Source organism: Ascaphus truei, chromosome 8 (genome assembly GCF_040206685.1).
Source record: "Ascaphus truei isolate aAscTru1 chromosome 8, aAscTru1.hap1, whole genome shotgun sequence".
NCBI lineage: Eukaryota > Metazoa > Chordata > Amphibia > Anura > Ascaphidae > Ascaphus > Ascaphus truei.
Window position 1 is genome coordinate 102,678,588 of NC_134490.1, and position 11,134 is coordinate 102,689,721.

The 11,134-nt window shown below is 41.5% G+C and overlaps 1 protein-coding gene and 1 long non-coding RNA gene across 3 annotated transcripts in view; one reads left to right on the top strand and one right to left on the bottom strand.

Annotated features, from left to right (window-relative positions):
* Window positions 1-11,134, bottom strand: part of JMJD1C (jumonji domain containing 1C) — a 1,023,975-nt gene that overhangs the window by 212,262 nt on the left and 800,579 nt on the right. The gene's annotated exons all lie outside the window — the stretch shown is intronic.
* The window catches only part of LOC142502128 (uncharacterized), a 54,977-nt gene that overhangs the window by 39,663 nt on the left and 4,180 nt on the right, over window positions 1-11,134 (top strand). For both annotated transcript variants that reach the window (XR_012803647.1, XR_012803648.1), the window contains exons 2-4: window positions 769-1,163; window positions 6,805-6,907; window positions 9,222-9,299. This is a non-coding gene — a long non-coding RNA (uncharacterized LOC142502128). The remainder of the gene's footprint in view (window positions 1-768; window positions 1,164-6,804; window positions 6,908-9,221; window positions 9,300-11,134) is intronic.

Here is an 11,134-nt window from a genome sequence, read left to right on the forward strand (position 1 = left end):
TTCCTGACAAATATATGATCTCTTGGGAGGAAGATTTAAATACAGATTTGGATCTCGATATATGGAAAGACATATGGGAGGCCGCCTCCAAGAACTCATTATGTGTTGCGATCAAGGAGAACATTTACAAACTATTATTTGGGAGGTTCATGACCCCTACTAGGTTACACTCCTTTCTTCCAGGTGTTTCCCCATTGTGTTGGCGAGGCTGTGGTGAAATGGGGAATATATTGTTGAGATGTATTCGCCCTTATAGAAACGGTCATGGGGATCACTGTTCCGCAGCACCCTCTCTATATACTATTAGGAAAACCAGCAACCAACCAAAATAAAAAGGAAGCCAAAGTTATCGCCCCAAATTTTGAATGCTACCAGATGCACAATCGCCAAGAATTGGAAACAACCTACCCCCTCATCTTTGAGCCAAATAAACAATAAAATATGGCATATAGTTTATATGGAAAAACTTTCAGCATATCTGAATGACTCCACCATTCAATTCGTGGAGGTTTGCCCCCCCCCCCCCCTTTTCTTTCTTTTATGTACCCTTTCCCCATAATCTTTGAAAACTATTCAATAAAAATTAAAGTAAAAAGAAAATATATTTATATATTTGTGTGTATAACTCCATGTTGATCCTCAGGGACAAAATAAAAAGAAATTGATGTTTAAATAAACACTCAAAGAACTACATAAGAAATATTCTATAAAGATGACAAGTTATATCTAAATAAATATCCAAAATATATATTTTTTTGTTTCAAATAGAAAGAAAAATCACAAGTGTTGTTGCTCAGTCAGTGAGATCAGCAGGACTGAGATGGGCCATCCACCGGCGTACAGACAGCCGCGAAACCGGAACCAGAAGTGACACGGGCGGGCGGATGTAACATATGCGGATGCAAGCTGCTGAATAAGAGCGGTGAGATCGCTACTCAACAGTTACCTTAAGACACTGTCTCTCAAATGCCCCTTTAACTTTGATTTAATGTAAGCCTTGAATCTTATGGTTACCTTACATAAATCTTTTTTTGTTACACGTTTACCTGCACTATGGTCTGTTTTTCTTTTCCGGAGATGCACTGACACCACCAATCCATCCATCCAAAGCAGAGACAGCATTGCCACTGATTTGGGACACCGCCTGATTGATCTGCTGCATTGTGAGTAGTCATTCTGGGACTTTTTCTACTGTTTGCATTTATCGCATTTATTGTAATTTTATTTCTTTTTTTATATGGTATCTACCACCGCGTTTGAAGATAATGATTAGTGAAGAAGATAGCAGTTTCAGTAAACGATTACTCCTTCATCCGGCTTTTGCGAAACTAGATCCTTCTCTGCATGTACATTGCTTTAAAACTGCAATCAAACACATCTAATGCTAAAAAATAATGAAATAATCCTTGGCTAAAACAGGTTTTACTTTCTCCCATGTTGCTGCTCTTTTCTGATCGGTTCCATGATTGTAGGTACAGGCACATTTGAGCAGCTGGTTGTAAACATATGACTACACAGGTAAATTATCTTGGGTTATTTAATTTAAAAAAACACACACACACAAATAAAACGGAAATAGCCGTGTTAGTCCAGTTGCGATAGTGCAGAATAAGATACCTTTTTTATTTGGACTACCAATTTATGTGTATGTACTGTATATGTATGTATGTATGTATGGGTATACTAATGTAGCCATGTTTAAAAATGGTATATTCTCTACCATGCTGGCAGTAAGCCCGGTAAATATACAGGATTGCCAGCATCAATCATGGAGGTGTGCCCTCACACCCTGGTGAGGTGTCATATGTACATCAGGGGAGTGGTAACATGCCTTGTGTCCATTGTTAGTGACACAGGAGGTGGAGCTATTCCCTTTGTTATATAAGACACAGCAGTGCCCAAAGTTAGTGTTGTTCACTAGTAGTTGACAGTGGTTCAAGTTCAAGAGTGTGGTTCTATGTTACAGCAGAAAGGCTGACAGGCACAAATAAAGTGCCTACACTGTGTCCAGGGACCTGGCACAGGGGGTGATCTCCCTGAGGGGAGAGGTGATCCAACTCCATTGTGAGGGCAGATTCTTCTGAAGGAGAGTGCTGTAAAAGAATGAGCAGCTGAGCCGACTGCTGCGAGGGGCAGTTGCCTGAACCATCAATAAAGATGCCTCTATTCATCAACACCCTCATGTGTGAGTCTGGAATTACTCAGCAGAGGAAGGCACCACGGAGGAGGTCCTCATCAAAACCATTCCCCTGCGGACGCAGGAATCCTGATGAGGTGGAGGCGCTGCACCAACAGTAGGTAGGACTCAAGCACACTACCTCAGCTGCCTGTCTGGCTGACATTCCCCATACCAACATCATGCTTGAGACTCAGGAGTCCTGTAGCCAACAGGTGCACCACCAGACACGACCATGTAATGGGGACCGGTTAGACCACAGGGGCCAATCTGAGATTGGGTGGGTCAGGAGGGTCCAGAAACACCGTTACACTAATAATTTGTCATAGGACAAGCTTTCAAGAGTTCTCCTCTCAAAACTAAACAGCGACATCTAACACTGTTTTAGCCATATTCCTTTGTTAATCCGTATTGTTGACCTGAGGAAGAGAGGAGAACTCTCGAAAGCTTGTCCTATGACATAAATTGTTAGTATACATATACAGCAACGAATAGAAGGAAAACAGATCCCTTCCAAGGAGTCCCTTTAACTAGCACTTAAAGTACATGTAACAAATATTGATATATAATATATCTTACAAATACAAATATTTGATAGAGGGCGTAATTTTGTATATATTTATCTCTCTTATGTACCACTAATCCAAAATAATAACAATTTTATTCGCATCAGACATTAGCGCAATTGTGAAATTTATATACAGTGATTAAAACTCCTTCGAGAGGCTGTATTGGCTTATATGCCTAAATTGATAACCACCTATATTGGTGTGATCTTAACTATTGACATCAATTGACTGCATATCATAAAGAATTCTCACAGTGTGACAGTACTGCCTACTCCTCATAGTGATTCATTATTGACAGTTACAATTACCTATGAGGAGTAGTTAATTATTACTTCAATCATTTTAATTACTTTGGTTCACATTACTGCTGCAATAAACACATTTTAATTGTTTATCAATAAATATTAAGTTTTAACATAGATTTAGGTGATCTCTAGTGCGGCGTATAGGGAGCTTTTCTTTATCTTTTTGATGTACCCAGCATGTACCTGGGTCTTGTTGGTGATTGCCCCAGATTGGTTTTAGAATACTCGTCGGCACTACAGTATGTGTCTTTGTGCGTGTGTGTGTGTGTGTGTGCGCGTATGTATATATATGTATATATATAATATATACACACACATGCCTATACAAAGAGAGAGAGGGGCATACACATTTTGGGGGGGAACCAACTCCAGTCCCATTTAAAAAAAAAAAAAAATAATGTTGTACAATTTTCTTTTGCCTTTAAGAAAACTGAACAATTTTTCACACAAAGAAACTCCTCACTTCCCAGTTATATCAATGCTATTATGAGATTTCAGATCAATGGAGAGATAGTGAACATCAAAACTACCCCGTTACTAAACCAGCAGCTATTAAGTAGGACAATTGTTTAAGTGGAACATAATTGTGTGCATTTGAATTGGCAATGTTATCATTATCTGTGGATTCCCTGTATACATGGACTTTTCACAATGCTGTGAAGCCACCACTCTATGCTGGAAAAGATTTTAGTTACATTTATTAGATTGGAGCTGAACTCTTCTCCAGCATTGTAACAGTATATTGAATAGGGCCTTACTGTAGAGATTCCTTTCCCTAAGGCAGCGGTGCGCAAACTGTGGGGCGCGACCCCCAGGGGGGGCGCGACACTGCCGACGGGGGGCGCGGGGTTTACAGAGGCCCCGCGCGCTTCCCGAAGGCACTTAAATTAAGTGCCGGGGGAGCTGCAGGGCCTCTGTAAACCTAACTTACCGTGGCTCCGGCGGCTTCCTCCCTGTGTCGCCATGGCAACGCGGCGTCAAAATGACGCTGCGAGGTCATGTGACGTCACGTTGCTATGGCAACGTGACGTCATTACGCCGGAGCGCGGGTAAATTGGGGTTGGGAGGGGGGCGCGGGGAAAAAAGATTGCGCACCCCTGCCCTAAGGCATACTTTTTGAAGTGAAACTTCTTAGCTGGCACAAATCTCCTTCATGGAGACGGAAGTTTGTAATGGAGGTGACGAACTTGTGGGCAAAAGGGGCCGTTGACACCCGCATACGTAGATGAGCCCGTCGAATCAAACATGCACAGATGTGGCCGTTGCTGCGAACAAGCGCATGCGCATAGACTCCCTCCACATCCAGCGCATGCACTGAGGCGCCAGGTGTACCTCTTCGTCAGCGCATGCACAGAGATGGGATATTCTGGCTGCGCATGTGCAGATCCGGCCCTCCCCCATCAGCGCAAGCGCAAAGACAGCCATATACTACAGCCACTAACAGCTCGTACAGATCTGGCTCTCCACCATCAGCGCATGCGCACAGACAGCCGCCACCACCAGCGCATGCGCATAGGCAGTCAACATCTTATACGCCCTGTACCTGTCAACACACCACTAAAGCATGCATCCAGACATCCTTCATATCCAGCGCATGCGCAGAATCACCCTACCCAGCCTACGCATGGACAACACATGAGTATTGAAATGACAGGTAATGAACATATGAGCAAAAATAAAACCCTGTAGAATAAGCCTCAATACATGAAGTGCAAATGAATTAACACAAGACTAAGTTGATTTTTGGAAAACTTCATGGATTCAATGTGGAGGAGTATTCATTAACAGTTGAACGTGACTTGTTATATATATAGAGTGCACAACTAAGTTTCCATACCTTTATGATATAATTCTCTCGTAGAGACTTTGCTGTTACTATGGTCATGTCACTGTTTACATGCGTGAAAAACTGCAAAGAAAAATGTGTGGCGAGCACGCGCATTTTAAGTGAAACTTCTTTGTGTTTGGTCACTGAAATTGTATTTTGATTTTGATGTTTTACATTGAAATTGTAATAATACAAAAGTCTTTCATTCATTCATTCAATCTAAAACATCAAAATCAAAATACAATTTTAGTGAAAAAAACAAAGTGAAAAAAAGAAGTTTCACTTAAGATGCGCGTGCTCGCCACAAACACCGTTTTTTTAGATTCACTTGTGTAGTTATACTCCTCTTTGTATTCTAGTGCCTGCTCTATAAAGCTTTCTGTACGTGGCTAGCATTCTATGAAGACAAATGTACAGTGTAGACCACTGCTACTGATTTGCATTGGCTTTATAAAATACCAACCCACGCAAGTGGGCTGTTTTCATGGTAGAAACAAATCTTGAATTCTGAATACTAAAATCCTAAATGAGGAACTAAAGTACGATAAAAACTGATTGGCAAATGTAGTGATGTAAAAGGTAAAAACGCAATGCCCACAGCTGTAAACAAATTAACTCAGTGTCAAAATTCCTAAAATGGTTTATGCCCAGAGCTGGGATGTCATCTCAAGGTTTTTTTGGGACGGGGAAATGACTTTCCCTAGGTTTCAGAGGTCACATGAGTTTCAAAACAGTGCTGTATTTTTAAACAATAGATTTATATTCTAATAGCAATTGATGTTAAAGAGGTTTAGAAAAAGATCATGTAGGTGTACAGCAAAATAACCCAATTTCATTTAAAGGAGCAACCCAAGCAGTTTTTATTTTTCTTCAGGTTTGAAGCAGGAGGTCTCCGGAGCTGAACTCCGTTAATTTCAGACCTGGGGACACCATACTTCCTGAGAAACTTACATCCGAAGGGGGTGCCGGTATCTCCTGCAGTTTTCAGTTTCCTCTTGACATGAGCCAATAGGAAGCCGCACAGGATGACATCATGGATTCCTATTGGTCCGCCGGGCCTGGTAGCTTTGAAAAGCAGCAATACTGTATAGTGAAACCTTGAGTGACCACCGGCACCACCTATGGAGATAAGTATCTCTGGAAGCCAGGGGGGCCCAGAGCTGAAATTAATGGGGTTCAGCCCCGGAGACCCCCGGCTTCAATCCTGTATTTTAAAAAATAGGGTTCATCGGTATGATGGCAGTTAATGGCCGTTATCACTAAATCAGTGTGCAACATCATGCATAGTAGCTACTGTAGCTAGTTTATCAAAGCTATTATGTTTCAAAGTAGTGTTCCAATTTCTCTAGTAGTGTCAATTACAAATGACATTCAAATGGAAACTGAATGGGGGAAAAATACAGAAGGTGTTTTACTGTCCATATATTATCAAATTAATAAACTGAGGACTTATCTACAAGTAATACATTGGGATGATGTTTTTGCAGGTAAAATGTAGAAGATAAATGGGCAGTCTTTAAAACATTGTTAGAAAAGCACACATATCAGTGTATACCCTTGGGTAATAAGTATAAAAGAAATAAGTCAAAACCAATGTGGCTAAATAAACAGGTAGGGAAGGAAATGGACAAGAAGAGGAAGGCGTTTCGATTCTTTAAGTCAGAAGGGACGGAGACATCGTATCAGAATTATAAGGAATGTAACAAAAATTGCAAAAGGGCAATCAAATTAGCAAAAATGGATAATGAAAAACGCATTGCAATAGAAAGTAAGGGCAACCCTAAAAAGTTCTTTAAGTACCTTAATAACAAATACAATCAGAAAAAAAAATATAGGACCCTTTCAGTGTGAGATGGGTAGGCAGATTATTGGAGATAAGGAAAAAGCTGAGGTATTCAACAAATTCGTTGCCTCTGTGTTTACCAGGGAAGAATCAAGTTCAATAGTAGTGCCGCAGGAGGAAGCCACAACCTCCATATTAATGAACAATTGGTTAACCGAGGAAGAAGTTCATACGCGGCTTGACAATGTAAGTAAATAAGGCACCTGGCCCCGATGGCATACATCCAAGAGTTCTCAAGGAGTTAAATTCAGTAATAGTCAAACCATTATATTTAATATTCAATTCCACGGGCTCAGTACCACAAGATTGGCATAAAGCAGATGTGGTGCCTAAATTTAAAAAGGGAGCTAGATCACACCCGTGGAATTACAGACCTGTAAGCCTGACTTCAATAGTGGGGAAGCTACTTGAAGGTTTAATACGGGTAATTTTCAGGAATACCTAATGGAAAACAAAATTATTAGTAATAGTCAGCATGGATTTATGAAGGATAGATCTTGTCAAACTAACCTTATTTGTTTCTTTGAGGAGGTAAGTAGGAATTTAGACCAGGGTAATGCAGTTGATGTGGTCTACTTAGATTTTGCAAAGGCTTTTGATACGGTTTCACACAAGAGTTTGGTGTACAAAATAAAGCAAATTGGACTTAGTAGTTATATATGCACCTGGATTGAAAACTGGTTAAAGGACAGACAACAGAGGGTTGTCATAAATGGAACTTTTTCAGGTTGGGCTAAAGTCGTGAGTGGAGTACCTCAGGGATCGGTACTGGGACCCCTGTTTTTTAACTTGTTTATTAATGACCTTGAGGTTGGGATCGAGAGCAGAGTCTCCATCTTTGCTGATGATACTAAATTGTGTAAGGTAATAGAATCAGAGCAGGATGTAATTTCCCACCAGAAGGACTTGGAGAGACTGGAAACGTGGGCAGGTGAATGGCAAATGAGGTTTAATACAGATAAATGTAAGGTAATGCATTTGGGAAACAAGACTAAACAGGCGACTTACAAATTAAATGGGGATAAATTTGGAGAATCCTTGATGGAGAAGGATTTAGGAGTGCTTGTAGACAGCAGGCTAAGGCCGCGCTTATAGTGCTGGCGAAGCGACCGTTGACGTCACCTGTCGCCACTGGCGAAAGTTGTAATTTGATTTTTAGCGACGTCGCTGGCAACAAGGCCAGTAACGTCACTAAAAAGGGCGGGCCGCGCAATTTGATTGGTTTAGAGATAGTCACATGTGGCGACTGTCTCTAAAAATTCAAATTTTCCCAGCTTCAAAATGTTGGGTTGCTACGTTGCTCCATCTCGCTTACTATAAGTGCTTGTGACAGAGTCCATGCTTGTTTCGGAGCAACGTTGCATCGCCGTCGCAAGGCACTATAAGTGCAGCCTTAGCAATAGTGCCCAAAGTCATGCAGTAGCTGCAAAGGCAAACAGGATCTTATCTTGCATTAAACGGGCAATGGATAGAAGGGAAGTAAACATAATTATGCCCCTTTATAAAGAATTAGTAAGACCACACCTAGAATATGGAGTACAATTTTGGGCACCACTCCTTAGAAAAAACATTATGGAACTAGAGAGAGTGCAGAGAAGAGTCACCAAATTAATAAAGGGGATGGACAATCTAACTTATGAGGAGAGGCTAGCTAAATTAGATTTATTTACATTAGAAAAGAGGCGTCTAAGAGGGGATATGATAACTATATACAAATATATTCGGGGACAGTACAAGGAGCTTTCAAAAGAACTATTCATCTCACAGGCAGTACAAAGGACATGGGGTCACCCCTTAAGTAAGGGCAGTTAGAATGTGGAATTCATTACCCATGGAGACTGTGATGGCAGATACAATAGATCTGTTCAAAAAAAGGTTGGACATCTTTTTAGAAAGAAAAGGTATACAGGGACATACTAAATAAGTAAACATGGGAAGGATATTGATCCAGGGAGTAATCTGATTGCCAATTCTTGGAGTCAGGAAGGAATGTAATTTTCCGTTTATGAGATATCATTGAATGATATTTCACGGGGGTTTTCTGTTTGCCTTCCTCTGGACCAATATACTGTAGGTACGGATATAGGATAAAGTACCTGTCATCTAAATTTAGCAGAGGTTGAACTTGATGGACGCATGTCTTTTTTCAACTTTATCTACTTTGTAACTATGTACTTAAATGAAACATTAGAAAGCTAAAAATCACATGCTGATAAGGATTAATTTTCTGACGTTTTCCCTACACCAACTTCATGATCTTCAAAAGCAAACATTTAGATATCACTGAAAGAAAGAACTTTACTAATCACCCAGGAGTCATGAATAAATTACTAGCAAATCACAGAACCATATTAGAAGGGGAAAAAACAGTCAAGTTAAAAGATGGTGTCTATGCTAAACACAGCAGTAATTGCAATGGGAGCTTCAGGGCAGAAAGATTCATTCTCTGGCAGATCTAAAGTATACCTTTTGGTCTTATATAATACTCTCTTTTTTTCAGGGAAATTGGCATGCAAACCACGAAATGGATGTAAAGTGTTATGAAAAAATCAATGACTGACGTTACACTTACTGAAAGGTCTAATTCCCAAGTCTTCTGTGTTTGAAATGTATTACTCTTTTCTCAAAAATCATGTAATACAGGCATGTAACAGCTTTCTGAACTTTTTAAATATTTGTTTCATGGCTGTCATGACTATTTACATTTAAAGTGAAACTCTGTACTTGTAGGAACTGTATACACACACACACACACACACACACACACACACACACACACACACACACACACACACAGAGCAAAGGAAAAGCACACAATCCTAATGCAAGATAAATGTATAACAAATGTAATAAAAAAATAGGACAACCTATGTCCGCCAGCAGAATAAAAATACATACAATATAAAGTACATAAGATAAAGGTAGGACACCAGATGGCTGTAATCTCCCAATGGAGATATTGAGCGTGATGTTCAGGGCTGAACTAAGTCTCTGGAGTTGAGTAAATGATATGAATAGAAAGCTGATAAATGTTTGGGAATCAATATGTGTCGGCCAGAGTCTCGTGGTTACTCCAATGTGTGGTAATAGTCTCCACCTATTGGAGTAACCACGAGACTCTGGCCGACACATATTGATTGCCAAACATTCATCAGCTTTCTATTCATATCATTTACCCAACTCCAGAGACTTAGGACATCCGGTGTCCTACCTTTATCTTATGTACTTTATATTATATGTATTTTTATTCTGCTAGCAGACATGGGTTGTCCTATTTTTTTATTACATTTGTTAGGGCTCAATTATACCAAGAGCTGCAGAGCTATTCTGTGACGTCACCCAGTGCTGTCGCCGAGCAGCATAGTGATTATACCAGGGAGCCGGTGGAGAGGAAGCAAGGAGAGGTGGCCGTGAGTGGTTGGAACCGCTCACGTGACGCAGCCATCACCAGCCAAGAACAAATCTGCAGATCGCGCCAGGTGACAGTTGTCCCGAAGCTCAACGCGGAGCGCACGCCGCAACAGGAATGTGCGCTGCTATTGTTTTTTTTATGTTTTTCAGGCGTGCACGTTTTCCTGTATAATTATCGCCTTATACATTTTGCAGTAGGATTGTGCGCTTTTCCTTTGCTGTACATGCGTTATTGGAAATAGGTTTGTTCCTTTGAAGAGCTGCCGTTATCCCCAGCTGATTGCTCTCCCTCAATTAGTTAATTGACACCTTGAGAGTCGAGTTACACCTTACCCCCTTCACCTTCAATTCTCCCTTATTACAAATCACATTTATATTTATGTTATCACTTCCTTAATATAATCATTGAGCGCTGGTTCCTATATACAGTGGTCGACAAATCCACTCGCCCGCATGCCTGGGGCGAGTGGATTTGGCCGCAGGCGACCCGTCATGGCCGCCTAATCAACATGCACTTTTTTATGCCTATTTCCCTGCAATTTGGAGCTGTTGCGCGCCTCAAGTTTGAAAACCCAACCCCCGATTGGCCGAGGCCTCCTCCCCCCCTCTCCCAACCTCCCCCCCTCTCCCAACCTCCCCCTTTCCCACTCATGCGACGCCTGCCCCACCGTACTGCCGCCTGTCCCACCGCACCGCCGCCTGTCCCACCGCACCGTTGCCTGTCCTCCTGGAAGACTGAACGGGAGGGGAGGTAAGTGGCAGTTCTTCAAACTTTACATTTTCTCCTTTACTAGTCTTCTTGGGCACCGCCTCATAGCAGAAGGGAGGGATGGGTGCGCTAGAGCAGCGGGTGCTGGCACATGCAGTGTCTCTCTTGGCTACCCAGTCACCCACCCACCTAAGTCACCCACCCAAGTCAAAGTCACCCACCCAAGTCAAAGTCACCCACCCAGTCAGTCAGTCACCCACCCAGTCACCCAGTCAGTCACACACACACACACA